At 41.7% G+C, this 16,306-nt stretch overlaps 1 protein-coding gene across 6 annotated transcripts in view; it reads left to right on the top strand.

Moving 5' to 3' along the window:
- SEMA4D (semaphorin 4D) overlaps positions 1–16,306 on the top strand; it is a 99,162-nt gene that overhangs the window by 39,332 nt on the left and 43,524 nt on the right. For 5 of the 6 annotated variants that reach the window (XM_084503166.1, XM_084503165.1, XM_084503167.1 and 2 more), the window contains exon 2: positions 13,530–13,593. The gene's annotated coding sequence lies outside the window, so the exon portion shown is untranslated. Of the gene's footprint in view, positions 1–13,529; positions 13,594–15,324; positions 15,452–16,306 lie in introns of those variants that run through there. The other variant, XM_084503164.1, reaches the window with a different exon arrangement.

Genomic DNA, 16,306 nt, shown 5'->3' with positions numbered 1-16,306 from the left:
GTATTTTGTCCATTTCTTTCAGATTGATGCAGTTAATGCTTTGAAGTGTTTGCTTTGTCCTCTTTAATGGATCACTTTTAAGATCTCATAATCTTGTTTGTCTAAATTTCAAAGCTGCTGGGGGCAAAGGCTAGAACACAACAGGATTTTTATTTTATGGGGCTTTTGCATGAAGAACATGGCCCAGCCCTGTTTTTAGTGGTGCCTTTGGCCCAGTCAGTGAGGGTGGTCCAAATATTTATTTTGTAAACCTTTCTAAAACTGTAGGTGGCAAGGGGTGTCCCAGAGCAGGCCCTGGGGTTCACTGACCGTGAGGCAGTGGATCCTGGTGCTTGTTGCTCTTAAAACTTATCTCCACCCAGCACTCAAAGTCACGGAGCAAGGCCCTGTGTGGTGGTGGAGCCTGTCATGTCCTCACCTGCACCTCCTGTTGGTGAGGCATTGCTCCTGTCAGCCATATTACACTGACTAGCTGAGGAGAAAGCAGAGGATACCCCTCTTGTAATGTGATGGCAGAATCTCTTCCTGGGGTGATCCTTTGGGGGTTTCTACATGCGTCTGGGGTTGTCCTGGTGAAGTTGTGGAGAAGGTGAGTGGCTGGGTGCACTGTGAGCTGTGCTGCCACTGCTTGCTCAGTGAGGAGTAAACCTGTTAAAGAGCCAGGAAGATAATACGTTTATTAAATGTGTTTGTCACCCTGCAAGCTTAATGAGGTGGCTTAGAGGTAGGAGAAAATTACTTGATGAGTTCCATAAGCATAAGGTGCTTACGCTGAAGGTGGTAGAAGCTGTATGTGTTGCAGACTTCCACAGAGGGGTTCAAATCTCAGTTTCTGCAAGTGGCTGGAAAATCATTATTGTAGTGCTTGTGAGTCTCAGGAGACAGTGCTCTCATCTTTTATGTTGGGGTTGCTGAAGACTTTTCAAGTCTTCCTGGTAAGTAAATTGTTTTGTATTTTAACTGTTGCTCTTGTATTCTTCCAGTAAGGGCCTTTTCTTGGGTCCATTGTGATACTTTTCTTGGCTTCCTGAGCCTGTCTTTTACCAGAAACTTCGGTGTACCCCAGGAGCTGGTGTAGCGCTCTACTAGGCAGCATAGCCATAGTCACCATCTCCTTTCTTTGCAGTTTCTGTGTTCCTTGGAAGTGAAGCAGTTGAAGCCACACTTTTGCACTGCTTCTCAGGCACGGAGCTGATGACTGCGCTGACACATATCAGGGAGGTTAATCCTAATAACATATGCCTGTGAGAGCTGGAAACATACCTAAGTGTTAGGCAGTGAATAAATGCCACAGAAAAGTTCCAGACCTTGGTTGGAAAGACCTATTACCCACAGAGTGGTGTGAGAAATTGTTAGTCGGCAATCCAGGTCAGCTCTTTGTGAGGATCTAAACCGGTTGTGTATAGGACATGCTTTTCTAAGGAAGACTCTTGACTTTCTCATGGAAGTGTCCCGTGAAACCTTGCTAATGTCAGACAGGAAAGATTCCCGTAGGAAATATTAAAAAAAAAAAAAAAAAATCCTGTAAAAGGCAGAATGAAACAACCTGTTTGCATATCCTGAGCAGTAGTAAGCAGCAGTATCAGGAGTAGCGTGGTGAAAATAAGTATACATCAACAATATGAAGCATCTCATGTATGCTACAGTGATAATATTTGACTTTTTAGCTTACTTCTTGTATATGACCTTGCCTTGCAAAAGGTTTATTTTGGGAAGTGTTCTCAAATATTAATATTTGAATTCCTTGTTTCATGTTAACAAAAAGATACTTGAGCAAGGGCTTTTTTCTGCTGAAGAGTGATGTCACTTCACATCATCCAAGAGGACCCACAGTGTGACAGTGTTTTGCTAGAAGTCTTAATGGAGGGGGTCAACTGTAGTGAAATTGCATAACTGTTGGCTGTCGCTTAAATTTTGGATGTGCTACCAGTCTTTCAAAGCATGTTAGAATTTAAAAAAACTTACAACCTAATCGGATATTTTTGAGCAAGTGCCCTTGCTCAAAGGTGCCAACAGTAAAATGCTCGGATCCCCTCATTCTGGAAAGATAGAGGAGTTTTTTGAACATAGGTACCTAGTACCTATATTTATATATTTTTATTTTATTTTTTTCTGCAGAATAAATTAATTTTGGGCTTTGTGAAAAGGGAGTCATGGAAATCTGGGTTCAATAGAGAGCGGATTGTGTTGTGCCTTGAGGTATGCAGTGTCAGCTGAACTTTTCAGTGGACTTCTCAGACCCTTGCACGCAAGCTGTTACACAGTTTCTTGTGTTACTGAATGTTGAATCTTTTGTTAAAGATGATAAGCATTTTACCTAGCAGAAATATGTCTGCAGTCTTCAAGAACAAGGAAGCTTAAATGAAAGCTGCTATTTAGAATCTATCTCAGTAAGTGAGGACCATGAGCAACCAGGCCAACAAACGACAGGTTTCGTAGCAACAAAAATAATGAAAAGCATTGTTTAGACTTTCCCTGTAGAAAAGCAATAGCAAAACATCTAATGAATGGTTGTTAATCTGCAATACAGATATTCAGCTTGTGGTCTATATACCTCTGGATACTCTGGACAACTTCTAAGAGATATGCCAAAGCTACATAAGAAAAACAAGCTGACTGTCAGTAGGCTTAATTTCTCAGTGCAAGCTCATACTCTTGGAAAATTGAATGGCTTTTGATCTATTAAAAAAAAAAAAAAACAAAAAAAAAAAACACACACAAAAAAAAAAAACAACAACAAAAAAAACACCTTCTTTAAGCCTAAATATTTGGCTAGAAAGAAGAATGTAAGACTAGGTTCCCTTAGTCACAAATAAATAAAATTAAAGTCACAATTTAGTACTCGGACAGTGTTTGATTTGATGCTATGTAATTTTCCAGTAGCTTAAAGCTAGCAATACCAATCAGAAAAAAAAAAAATAGGGGAAGGAGAAAGTGAAAAGGAAACTAATACTTAGCAAGAAACATTTTGTTTGCAATATAAAACCTGCACTTATTTTAACACACAGAAAAAATCTGATTAAACTATTTCATGAAATCACCTACATGACACCTGAAATTTAGGAAATGAATGTATCCACAGAGAACTTGGAACTTAAAAGTTTAACTGATTTGAATTAGTGTGGAACAAAAAAAGAAGAGAATTATAGAAATGGCGCATTTATTTTTTCAGGCAGTATGGGAAATGAGGTTTGTTTCTTGCTCTATCAATTGTGCTTTGGAAGAGAAGGGTGTTTTGAGTTTCAGAATGGCAATTGCCATGTAGACGATGGCGATACATTCTTAAGTTTTTTCTTTATCTGTCCTGAGACATTTAGCAAGGCCCTGGCTGTCTCTAGGCCATTCTCTTTTTTTTTGTTTCCATTCCTTCTGGTGGTGTGATGTGGTATCGGGTTTACGTGGCAAGGTTTTGAATGTGGCCTGGAGGAGGCTGCGGCCCATGGAGAGCCCCCGCAGGAGCAGGCCCCGGGCCGGAGCTGCAGCCTGTGGAGAGGAGCCCACGCAGGAGCAGGGGGTCTGGGGGGAGCTGCCCCCACCCGTGGGGGACCCGTGCTGGAACAGTTTGCTCCTGGGGGATGGATGGATGGACCCCGTGGGACGGAGCCGTGTGGGAGCAGTGCTTGGAGAGCTGCTGCCTGTGAGCAGCCCCCGCAGGCTCTGTTAGGGCAGGACGGCATCCATGGGAGGGACCCCACGGGGAGCAGGGGCAGGGAGGGACTGTGAGGGAGCGGCGGAGATGAAGGGACCAGGACTGACCGCAGCCCCGATTCCCTGTTCCCCTGTGTTGTTTGGTGAGAGAAGGTAGAAGAGGGTGGATGTGGGGAAGGTGTTTTTAGTTCTCTTTTAGCTTCTCACTGTTACAGTCTGTTTGTTATCAATAGGGAACAAATTACATTAATGTCTTGTGTTGAGTCTGTTTTGTCAGTGACAGTGATTGGTGAGCGATCTCGCTGTCCTTATTTCAACCCATGAGCTTCTTTTTAATATCACATTCCCCCTCCACTCCCCACCCCCCCCATTGGTGCTGAGCCCATTGGTGTGAAACCGCAGCAGACACTTACAGCTTCCAGACTCACAGTTATCAAGGGATGCAGGGAAACAGCTGTTAACATGAGCACCTCTACTGAATGCATTTCACAATTAAAAATGTTAGTTGCCATCAAGTTCTCTGTCAGATCTCCCTAGGCTGTAATTCATTTTTGCATACAACTGAGCATAACCTCATTTTTGAGGGTGACATTTGAAATCTGTAAGCTGTGAAGGTTCTGGGGTATCGGTTTCTGATATGAGATTAGATATGAATAGCTGCTGTTGTGCTCAGAGGTCAGCTTTGCTGAGAAAGTCGTGGTGTTTTACTGTTAAGCCTTAAGGAAGCACGTATATTTGGTCTTGCTTCTGACTACTGTGTTCGTATAATTTTACAGTTCTGCTTTTCTGTAATATCAAAAACATCAAAGTTTGTAGCCTTTGTTAGCATTCAAGGGCTGGAAATTCGCAGTAATTATCAGTTTCCTCAGCAAACTTTGAGGCAGAACCTCTTCAGTGTGTGACTGTCAGTGTATGTTTTCTTTTCATAAAGTCCTAATGATGGTGCAAACAAGATTCTTAAAAGTTAATTATCAAGTGTAGTAATGACTCCCTCTGCTACATTTATTTGGCATAGGAAAAAGCTCATTTTAGGCTTGGCAGGAGTTAAAATCCCAGTAATGCTCATGAGAATGTTCTACAGGCAAAGCTTCTATTAATCCTGCTGCTGACATGCTCACACGTAATTTAATGTGAAATCTGAAGCATTAATACTTGAAGGATTTGCACCCATGCTTTTGAATGTACGGAAAGAGGTAACGTGGGCATGGACCAACACCTGCTTTATAGCTAATGGTCAAAATGACCTTTGCATTGCTAACATCATGGGAAGGACTGTACTGAGGTAGGAGCAGGTATGATGGATGCTCTGTAACCTCTGAGAGTGGAGGTAGTAACACACGACAAGCCACTGCACCGTTGTCAGCTGTCCTGAAGTCAGAGTTGCCTTTTCACACTCTGGAGCTGGTCACCATGAGCCAAATGAGTTGTTACTGACTGAATTTGGCAACAGAGCACCTGTGGTTAGCGTGTTCTGTCCTGCACAAACTTTTTTGTAGTCACTGGTGTGTGTCGTTTCTTCACATATTTAATGGAAGTGTGCTGACTCCTACCTATGCACAGCTAGTTTAAAAAATAGTGAAGGTTAATGAGTGGCAGTGTAATAATCTAATGATTATTGGTAACCTCTACCTGTGCTATCTGTGAAAAGCACTATTAACTTTCGTCCAGTCATCTCTTTTCAGAAGCGTGGTTGCATTACTTTTCAGCAGCAAAAACGCCAGGATTGCTGTTTAACCACTGATGCTGTTTGCTTTAGGTGTTTTGATATGATAAATCAATGATTTCGTGAATTTTGAAGCCATTTTACTCCATTTCCGTGGTGCTTGCCAATAAATCATTAGTCTCCAACAGCAGATGGAAACTCATGTCCTGTAAAGGTGTCAGGTATTTAAACCTACCTCTGCAGTTTGGTGTGAATTCTGAATTTTGACCCAAAACCTGGTATGTCCTGATTTGTGTGGGATTGCCTGGGACACGCGGCTGTTCTACAGTACGTGCTCTTGCCAGTGCTTCAGAGGAAGCTGAACATCTTGAATAAGCAAGTAAACGTACGAGTAACTCCCTTGTGGCGAGATTTTAGCTGATGAAAAAGAACTGTAGTTTGTTACTCATCATTGGCAGAATAAAGTAAATTGTTTTCATAATGATGCTGCAGGAGGAAAAGAGCAACATTTACAGCTGGGGACTTAGCCCTGCCCTCGGGTGGTTCTCTGACTTGCCTCCTTTGGAGACCTCTTGCAGCGAGCAGTCCTGCAGAGAAAGCTCAGTCCCCAGCGGGTGCTGCGCCACATCAGAGGGGACAGATCACAGGCCAAATCCCAGACAGCCCTGAATTCTTCACAGTTTTCTTCTGCAGGCCAGGAGCCCTGATCTCTGGGTTGCTTTTTCTTGTTTTAGCTCTGAGGCGAGCTGGGAGGGCTTGAGTAGCTGAAGCACTTAGTGGGTTTTCTGCTCCATTTTTCCGAGGAAGGCTCAGACTTAATGTCTCAAAGCTGCTGCTGCACATACATTTAATCTGACAAAAGCTAACACTGCTTCTGAAAGAGGCGTTGTGGATGGATTTAAACTAACCTGACCCTGTCTTCCCCCAGAGCTGCTTTAAACCTCTAGAAGTTCATCAGTCAACTTCCCTAACGGGTTGCTCCGTGGCTCAAGTGGCCAGAGGTAGCAGGTGGGCAGGATGGCTTCTTTCAGTAGGCAGGCTGGACCCCTAGTAACTGTAAGGAGGAGTGCAGTTACCTCATTTCTTTCCTCCAGTCCTATTTTGTGGAGCAGAAGGTGATTTTTAATCCACACACCCTGGTGTATTTGTAGATTTGTAAAACTAGGAGCTGTAAAACTAGGATGTTCCAGTATTTTCTTACCAGTGTCCAGTTGGTGTCTAGGACCAGTGAAGCCTAACTGCACTGTAAGTAGATGAGGATATGGATGGAAGAGAGGGTCACCAAATACTGCAGGTAGGGAAGAGGGCAGTGACCCGGTGACAGGCCAGGAGTGGGAGCCAAGCACAACAAATTGGGGTGGTAACACTGCAGGAAAAACTGCATTGCTGCTCGAGGCTGTTGATCCTGTATCTGAAAACAAAACTTCACATTTCTTCTCCAAGGGTTAGATATCAGACACTGTAAGTGAGGATGAGAAAAAGGTGTTTCTGCATTTCTTCAGTTAAACATCAGAGGGAAACGTGAGAGGCAGCCTGCCTTCCCTCTGCTTCTGAAGCCCGAGGCTCAAATTATTGCTGCACATCCATTTGCCAATTGGGTGTCACAGTTCTTGGTCCCAGGTGAAACTGGGAATGCAGTGCAGGAGGATTCAGGAATGTCCAAATTTCCTGCAGTCTGTCATGGTTGTTTTGCCATTAAGTGAGCATGTTTTTAAGGCAATATGAAGTATCACCCTAACCAGTCCAATGACATTCTCCGTATGTATATGACTGTGCAATTGGACGTGAGAGAGAAGATAGTTTTGAAGGGGTGTGTGTGATAAGGGAGTAGTAATGCACGATCAGTGAGATAAAGATGTTCAGAAGCACAACAGCTTTTTACCTGTGTTCCTAAGTCAGTGATATCCTTACGTAACTTGTAAAGCTTGAGGAAATCCTTTCTTTATAGCTCTTGGGGTTTTGTTTGGACATGAGTGGTTTTGTTTTGTTGTTACAAAAAATAGGAAAATTCCACCTGTGAATTTTAATAGTTTTTTTAATAGTTGAACCACTGCAAGGTTCAGCTTCTGAATTTCATACAGTCCAGCACAGCGAAGTTTTGTTTTTGTTATTTCTCTTCTGTTTTTGAGAATAACTTGGTTCAAATTCCCTGCTTCAGCAATCTTGCGCAGCTCCCTCAGGGAGGCTGCTGCTGTAGCTTACACAACCCAGGAAGTGTCTCCGTGACTCCTTGAAATGAAGTTCCTTGTTTTTTTTCAGCACAGAAGCCTTTACTCACAACGGACAGGTAAGCTTTACCAAGACTTCTCTCTGGGAAGCTGGAAAACTTTGCTGCACAGGTTAGAGAAGAGCTGTTTTTATCATGCATACTGAGATTAAACTTACTTTTTCTTCTCCTCCTTCTCCATCTACTGTTAATTTATTTCAGAGAAAACAAAACCAAACCAGACAAAGAAAAAGGCAGTGATTTGGAAATACTTTTCAGGTTTAAGAGTTGTCTTTGCCTTTTGCATTGTTGCTGTGACTTCCCCTGGGCAGTGCATGCTGTTCACAGGGCGTGTGGGTATGTACAGGACCATTATCAGTTGGCTGTTTTGAATGGGCAGACTGGTTGAGGATGCTTGGATGCTTTGGTACTGAAAACTTCTGCTCTGTGGACAAAGTGTTTTTTTGTATTTACTTCCTCTGAGAGCCAGAAAACTCCAGGGTCTGTCACCTGTCTCAGTACCTGGCATAACTTGTTGAACTCTTTTGAAAGCTTGAAAAGCTTGTGTGTGTTACTGAAGAATAAGGTTATTATACTGCACTGTGGTAGTGTGAAACTCTGTTCTTTATGCGTTAAAGAGTCAATTTCATGTCTTCTCTTTGCCTTCATTTTTTGGAAGAATCCATGCATTTCTCAAGGTAAGGGAGAGAGAAAAAAAAACAGCATTGAAAACTGCTTGGTGTGGAACAATGTGAAATAGCACCTGGGTGTTTTGTAGACTTATATTCATGAGATATCTGAACATTATTTAGATGATCACCTATAAACAGTGATAAGGCATTTTGTGTAAAAAAAAATATATATATATATATATATATAGGAAATCGAAGGGAGTGTTTGAGTAATAAAGTTGAAAAGCTACAAAAGATCTGTTCTAAACATTAAAATTATGTATTATGTTACAGCTTTAGCTTTGATTTTCTTTTTTTTTTGACTTTAGTTTTTCTGTGTTGCTATATTGTCATAGTGAATATGGAAAAAATTCCATTCATTCACTTATCGGCTGAGTACCTGGCAGCTGATAGCCCATTTGGAAAAGACATCCACGAAGCAGAGGTTGTAGTACAGACTTCCTTTTTTTATTAAAAAACAAAACAAAACACAACACTGATCTTCTGGAAGTGTGATTAATTCATTCTCCCACAGAACCTTAATCAGAAAGTGTTGAATACTTAACAGCAGACAAGCCTCCAAATACTTTTTCTTCTTGTTCAGATTTTAGAACCAGCAAATCATTTTATGAATTGCTTCTTTCCTGATAGGAGGAAAAGAAGACTTTTTAGGACAATAAGGGATGATGCTTATAGAGTGAAAGCTGTCTCCATTGTACTAACCTTTTTGGGCCAAAAATGTGTTGAATACAGGTACGCTCTTAGTGACCTCCGCTTTTCAAAGGGTACATTGTTTATTGAACATTTAAAATATTCTCATGCTGCTTTGCTAAGCAAATCTACCCTATAGTGAGTACACATAAATTTTACATGTCCCTGAAGTGAAGGCTTAAAAAGTTCAGTCTGAAATCGAAGTGCTGGTATCTGCTATTATCTTTGTGCAGTTGTTTCCTCCTTTCCTTTCTCTAGTGCTCTCTTGCTCTTGGTTTTACACAGTTGCAATTCTGTTGCCTTTTGTTTTTGCTAGAATTTGATTCAAAACCACTAGTATGATTGTAATAAATGTTATTTAAATGGTTTTGAGTTGATATTTGTATAGTATTATATCTGCAGGAAAGTTAAAATTACGAAATACACTCAAAGCCTTTATTGAAGAAGGGTAGGGATGCATAGATAACATCACAAACGCTTCCACCTGGTATTGTGGAAGTTAGTTTTGATAACTATAGTTTTTGTCAGCATCCTTAAAAATGAAGGAACTCCATTGCAACCAGCAGTACTAGCTGGCCTGGTCTCTGTATTTGTATTTTGTTGTTTGGATGCTGGAGGACCCACAGTTTTTTGCTGTCTCTCCGTAGTAGTCTCCGTTTTCTTCTCAGCTTTCTGAGATTTGAGGAGTGTCAGCGTAGAGGGGGGAATTGAAAGCTGAAGGTCCTGTTCCAGTTTGGGCAAAATTAAAGTGACTGAGACATAAGAGGGCTTTTTTGCTTTGTTGTTACAAAACTTGGACTAGCACAATGCTCTTCTGTAGTTCAAACATGTTCACATAAAGTCAAGCACAAGGCAAATGCATTTTCAACATAAAGTTTAGAAAAAGTTGGGGGACTTTAATGAGCCAGTAAGAAGCTATTTGAAATAAAAACGTTTTTATGTAAAGTGAAGCTTTGCAGGTGGGAAAGGAGAAAAAATTGTGAAGCTTGGCTTTGTAAGTTCTGAAGCGTGTTTTGCCGCTTGACTTTCTTTCCCCCAAGTACCTCGCACAAGTGGTGAGCAGGTATCATCAAGCTGACCAGTCCCAGGAGAGGGCAGGAATTACAGAAATAGTGATGGAAATAAATTATGGAAAACTACCATGTGTTTTGATTTGACACATACCAAACTACTGAAATAAAGTGCTGATAATAGGTACGGTTCTTAAATTTTGTAGTCAAACCTACCTTTTCGTGTAATTACTTTATTTTAGAACTCCAAAATCACACAAAGTAGCCGCAGAAGCGTTTTTAGCGCACTCTGTGTAAACCAGCTGTTCGTAGCAATTTGTCTGCCTAACCTGCGGTTTCTGCACGCATGTCTAAAATAGTCTTCTAAGAATGCTAGCCCACAAATAGGTTGTGTCAGGCTTGAGGTATAGGTAGCAAAAGCACCTCCACTTGCAATCATCAAGGGTATTGATCTGCAAATTACTTTGGTAAGGCAGGTAAACGATGCTGTCATAATACAAACATTTCCAAAGTTAAAATTTGGCTCCTTCATCTCCCAAAGAGCTATTTGAGTGATTAAAATTTGCTTATAATTTGCTTATAAACTAGCTTTCTTCTGTGTTTCCTTTCTCCTTTTTTTCTTCTTATTTAGTCTCTTGGACCTAGTTATAGCATTAAGCTATAAGCCTGAATAAAGGATTAAAGAAATGCTTCTGATAGTAATTGATACACAGAAAGAAGTAGTACAAGTTTATTGTTTGTTTGTTTTTAGTGCAAGTTGTCTGTGACAGTCAGAAGTACATTGCAATAGGGTAATGTGTTGTGAAGTTTGAAAGGAGAAGGAGATCCTTGAATAAATAAATACACACACACACACACATATATATGAAAGATTGCAGCTCTCTTATTTAAAGTTTCCTTAAAGTGACTGTCATGTTATTCTACATAATATATTCCAGGCTGTCTTTCATTTGTAATCCAGTAGGTGTTTTCTTTAATCTTTGAGGATTTAGTCACAGTTGTCAAAATAATGAGCTTTTCATGATGTAATTTATTTTGTCCATGTACTTCTACCCCCATCTTAAGTAATTGCTACCTTTTTTTTTTTTTTTTTTTCCTGAAATTTGCACCAAAATACAACCTTAAAGCCTGGCAACATGTAAGGTTGCTCGGGAGCTCTTGCAGTGCCTGTTCTGGAGTCCCATATGAAAGATATAGGTCAAACAGAAGGACTGAAGGGTGCCAGAAAACTTGCAATGTTTACATGAATGTTAATGTAATATTCAAGTCCTGGTTGAATTAGCGTGCAATTATGTCATCGCTTTTGGCAAGCTGTGACGAGTTACTTATTTATTTGTGCAGTGCGACAGCAGGTGTTGCCCAAACAGGCAGCCAGCAGAGGCCTGATCAAAGGGCAAGAACCTACCTGTGCTGCAAACTCACCTCCCTCTGTGCTCAGCTGCCCTCACGCCAGGTCCTGAGTCTCTGGGGTCTGTGCAAAAGACACCAACAACCACCAGGTAACTGGTTGCAGGTTTTTCCTCCCACCCCTTCTCAAGAGGAAGCTCTGAGGAGCAATGAAGTGCTTGCAGGAGCCAAGTTATTGAGCTGAGGCAGCCTTGCAGCTTTTCTCCATCTCCCCACCTCTGTGGAGATCCACTTGCTGAAAGCTAGCCTGGGGCCTGGACACTTGCCTGTCCCTCAGATGGCTTTCAGCTCCTCCGTCGCTGCCAATCTTAGCTGAGAAACCTGGGGCTACTTGCCTCTTGAGATAGGGGAATTTCTGTGATGAACCATTTTCAGAACCACTGAAGTCTGCCGGTCAGCTTATTTGCTGCAAAGGATTGCTCGAGTAATTAGCATCTACCTGTACCTACTTAGAAGTGAGTGCTTCATTATAATGAAGGTACTTGTAAAAGCCACAGAATATTAGAAGTCATCTCTAAGCGGAGGCAGAAGAGAATTTTTCTCTTCCCTTTAATCTACCTACAGCTAAAATGGGTATGTCTGTTTGCTCTGTAAGCAATAAGCTGTGAGGAAGCTCTCTGGGACCTGAAAATCACAGCTAACAATAACAACTGTGGCGATCAATGGCCTATTACAGCAGCAAGTAGCAGTTCCTACAGATTTTAACAATTCACTTCTGTTATTGAGTAGGTACAGCCATCGAGATGATCTGATGTTGGCTCGTTTATGGAGAGCTTCGTGATTGCCAGGATGATTCACGGTTCACCTGTGTTTTTTTCATTTTTATTTTTTTCTGTCTTTCAAAGAATGAAAGAGAGACAACTGCTTTGGTTTTGCAACAAAAATAAGTTGCCTACAAGCTTCTTGTGAAAAGTGACTGGTGGGCAATAGCTCAGGCAAGCTAAGTTGACATAGAAAAAGATTTCTCTGGGATATCTTGTCCAAAAAATGTTGTGGGGAAAGAACCAGACATTCCTTGTTCTGTATCCCAAAAGATTTTGAATTGTGGAGAGAAGACATTTCTCTCCAGCAAAAGTGGATCTGATGTAGCTGTTTGGTACCTGCTAATACAATGGCCATCACAAAATGGGCTCTGTCGAAGGACAGGGCAGACAGGCGGTGTATTTTCGAGCAGACATGTACGCTCTCTCTTCCCGTATTGCCATGTGGTATTGATCTCACTTTCTTGTAATTTTGGGTCTGGTCTGTTTCTTTTGGGGCCTTCTGTGTTGTCTGCCTTTCACTCTAATCCTCTGGATCAAGAACAGAGCCTTCAGGTGTACAGTGGTGACTTTTCTAGGTGCAGTTTCTTCCCATCTAGATCTGCAGGAGCCCCCTTACTGTTCAGCTCATCGAAATCCAAATCAGATCCATTGTGACAAGTGTTTAAAAGCACTAACCCTGCAAGCAGCCCATACCCTTCTCAGATCTGTTGGGTGCACACTAGGAAGTGTGTGTGTGTGTATATATATATATGCTGGATACAAACTGATGTAACAATATATGTTTGCATATTTAGAAATGTTACCTAAAATAAGTACTAAGATAAATGTTTCCTGCTGTGGTTGCATCAGAGTAGTCCTACCATTCTTTGATTATACCAAAATATATACAAATGCAGTAGGTTTTATCATAAGTATCCAGATATTCTTGCTCCACACTTGTGCATAATACAAGTTCAGTAATGCAGGGGAATGTTGAGATTGCTCTGTGTGGATTTGGTAGAGCTAATTGTTCGTGAGACTGGTCGGTGTCTAAACTTCCTGAGCTTTCTGTGTGTGTTCAGCCCCAGCGTAAGGGAAGTCCCAGGTGCTTAGGAGGATCAATAGTTGCTACCACAATGCAAATGCTGAATAATTTTGTACTGGCTGGCTTGGAAGAGAGGGAACAAACTGTGGCTGAAAAAGGCTTGTGTGTACGCTTTTTATCAGGTCTGCTTGGCAGTTTTTTGTTTGGTCGTGGGTTTTTTCTTGGTATTATATGCAGTATCAGGATCCTGGCTCATGGGATGCAGATAGATCGGTTCTGGTTTCTGTCAGAAGCAGTCTCTCACTGAGAATCTGGCAAATGAAAGCCAGCCTCTGGGGGAGGTTTTATTATAATTCCCATATCAAAAATAGTGCTTCGGGTTTATGCGGTAACGATGTCAAATTCCGCCTATTATCTCTTTGCAGAAAAGAAGGATTTCTGACGACTCCACGTTTCCAGCGGCGCGCAGGAGGCTCCAAGAAGTGGCAGGTACGGGAAAATGTGGGTTACCCCTCCCTGCTATTGCAGTGGGATTTGTAACAGCTGCATTGGGGGTGTCTTTCTTAATCACACAAATATATTGCCTATACAAGCAAGAAGACTGGGGTCTTGATCTGTATGGCAAACATAAATAAGGATTTCATAATAAGCTTGATTTATTATTTTGTTTTGCTTTCAGATGGAAATATTTCTCAGTAAATTTATGAGAAAAGAGACTTTTTTATTCACTCAGGAACATACTGTATGCTTCACTTGTGCTTTGGTTACCACTGAAAGCTTCTGTTCAGGGTTGCAGCTGTACTGTGTTAAGAAGATTGTGTCTGAGGGGGTAGTTGTGTTGCTTTCTGAGACAACTATATCTTCGAAGGTGTTGCTGGGCATCTTTTCTAGTCTTTTTTGTTGTTTCTTTTTAAATAAAAACAACTGATTTAGACATTCAGGTGCCTTTGAGAGTACCATTAGTTGCCAGTAAGCATTTTCAAATAATTTTGATTGACTGACTCAGTCCAACAAGCCCGAGAAGAAATAATGAAGAAGCTGACCAATATTTTATGTTGTGACAGGGTGTTTAAATTGTAGGGGAAGATGGACTTGGCGCTTCATGGATCTTATTTCTTGGTCATTTGAACAGTTCCTACTGCAGCAGTGATGCTGTCATAACACAGGGGAATAGAGTGAAACACATCTCTCCCTTGGGCAGCTCTTGAATTCTGTCTGGACTTGGGACATAGCTCAACATCCAGGTTAGCAGAAGGTGCTGGCACTGCAGCTGTAGATGGGACCCACTGACCATCCGGGTAGTTCTAAATTAATAACTTCTGCTTAGTTTTGTTCTGCACAGCCAGACCGAGGACCCACAACAATGTTTACAGCCTCTGCTAGCTCAGAGGTTGACTTGTGCAAGGCCAGAGTTAGTTTTTATTTTTCTCAAAGAAAAACAAACAGAAACAAGTGTGTTTACTCATTCCTGTTGCTCTTCAGAGTTGAAGGCTAACAGCATTTCTGACAATCCAGCTATGGTTATCTGAAAAAATAAGACTTCTAATCTATTTGTCCTTTGTAGTCTTTGGTATTTGTTTATTTGGTGTTGTAATTTTTCTTTTAGTAATTTGCCTTTTTCTCAGCATAGTAGTTTGTCTTGTAACTTCTTTTTTTTATTTTTTTTTTCCTAGTAGTTAGGAAAAGAACACATGTGTGCTTAAAAAAAAAAAAAGTCTCTTCAGGTATTCCAATGAAGATGATGAATATTCTGGAGTAGTGACCCCTGGGGTACTCTCCTGTTGCTGGGCTTCAATTAGGCTTTGTGCCACAGATCTCTGTTCTCTGGGCCCTGCCATTCAGACAGTTTTTGATCAACCCTACTGTCTGTCCGTCCAGTCCCATGCCTCTACAGCTTGCCTATGAGCTGATCTTTCCTTGTCAATGTAAGGAGGAGAGTGTCAAAGTAACTGACCGTGTCTGTGCTCCTGCCGCGTTTTACCTCTCCTTGCTTCCACCTCCTGCATGCTTCCTCGTTGTGTATGTGTTTGGCCAGGAGCTCCTTGTTTATTCACGCAGGCCTCCCGGCATCTGTGACTCTGTGCTCATAGGGATGGATCTCTCTGGGACTTGGAGAAGGTGATCCTTGAATATTAAACAACTTTCTTCCCTCCAGGGCCTTGTCCCATGGGGCTCTTCCAAGCAGATCTTTGAAGCGGTCAAATTCTGCTCTCCTGAAGTCCAGCGTTGTGAGCTTGTTTTTCGGTTTCCTCCCTGCCCTCAGGATCTCCTGAACTTTACCGTCTCATGGTCACTGCAGTCAAGGCTGCCTTTGATCCTTGTGTTCCCAATAAGCCCCTTGTCAATGGTGAGTACGAGGTCCAGCAGAGTAGCAGCTCTCCTTGTTAGCTTGTCCCTTACTTAAGGAGGAAGGTATCATTGGTGAACTCCATGAACTTCTTGAATTGCTTAGGTCTTGCTGTGTTGTCTCTTCAGCAAGTATTGAAGGTCCATGAGGACCAAAGCCTGAGAATATGAGGCTCCTCCCATCTGTCTGAGTGCCTCATCTGCTTTTTCTTCTGGCCAGGTGGCCTGCAGCATCATGTCACCTTTACCTGTGCTCTCTTTAATCTCACCTGTAAGGTCTCCGTCAGCTCCTCATCCATTCCCTTCATAGGGCTTCATGCTTTCCAGGTGTGCTCTCACATAAAGGACTCCTTGTCATCCCAACCCAACCTTCCTAAAGAGCCTGTAGCCCATCATTGCAGCACTCCAGTCGTGGGAGGCATCCCACCACATCTTGGTGATCCCAAGATCGTAGCCCTGCAGCTGTCCTCACGGAAGGTTTCAGCCTAAAAAATTTAGGCATGACTTGCAACTGGGAACTTTGTTTTCCTCAAAAATTTTGTCCTCTTTTTAGCCCTAGCACGCATCCTTCAGCAATCTTTGTGGTGCAGGTAAAGAATGCATAAAATTATCTTGAAAAGCTTCACCTAATTTGTGAGTATCTAGTTAACTATAAAGTATTTTTGATACAGTTTGAAATGTAAATAATCCCCTGCTCTACATTTGTATTAGTTGTAAAGGGACACTGGTCTGTTAGGTTGAGGTTTAACTTACTTTAGCAAACAGTGAGTTTGTGTGTGTTGCATAATAAAGAAAAGATGATAGAAATGATGTTTTCCATCAGGCAATCTAAAAATGGCACCGTGCTTCAGGTTGT

The sequence above is a fragment of the Aythya ferina genome (assembly GCF_964211825.1).
Source record: "Aythya ferina genome assembly, chromosome: Z".
NCBI classification, from domain to species: domain Eukaryota; kingdom Metazoa; phylum Chordata; class Aves; order Anseriformes; family Anatidae; genus Aythya; species Aythya ferina.
This window is presented reverse-complemented; position numbering and strand designations above follow the sequence as displayed.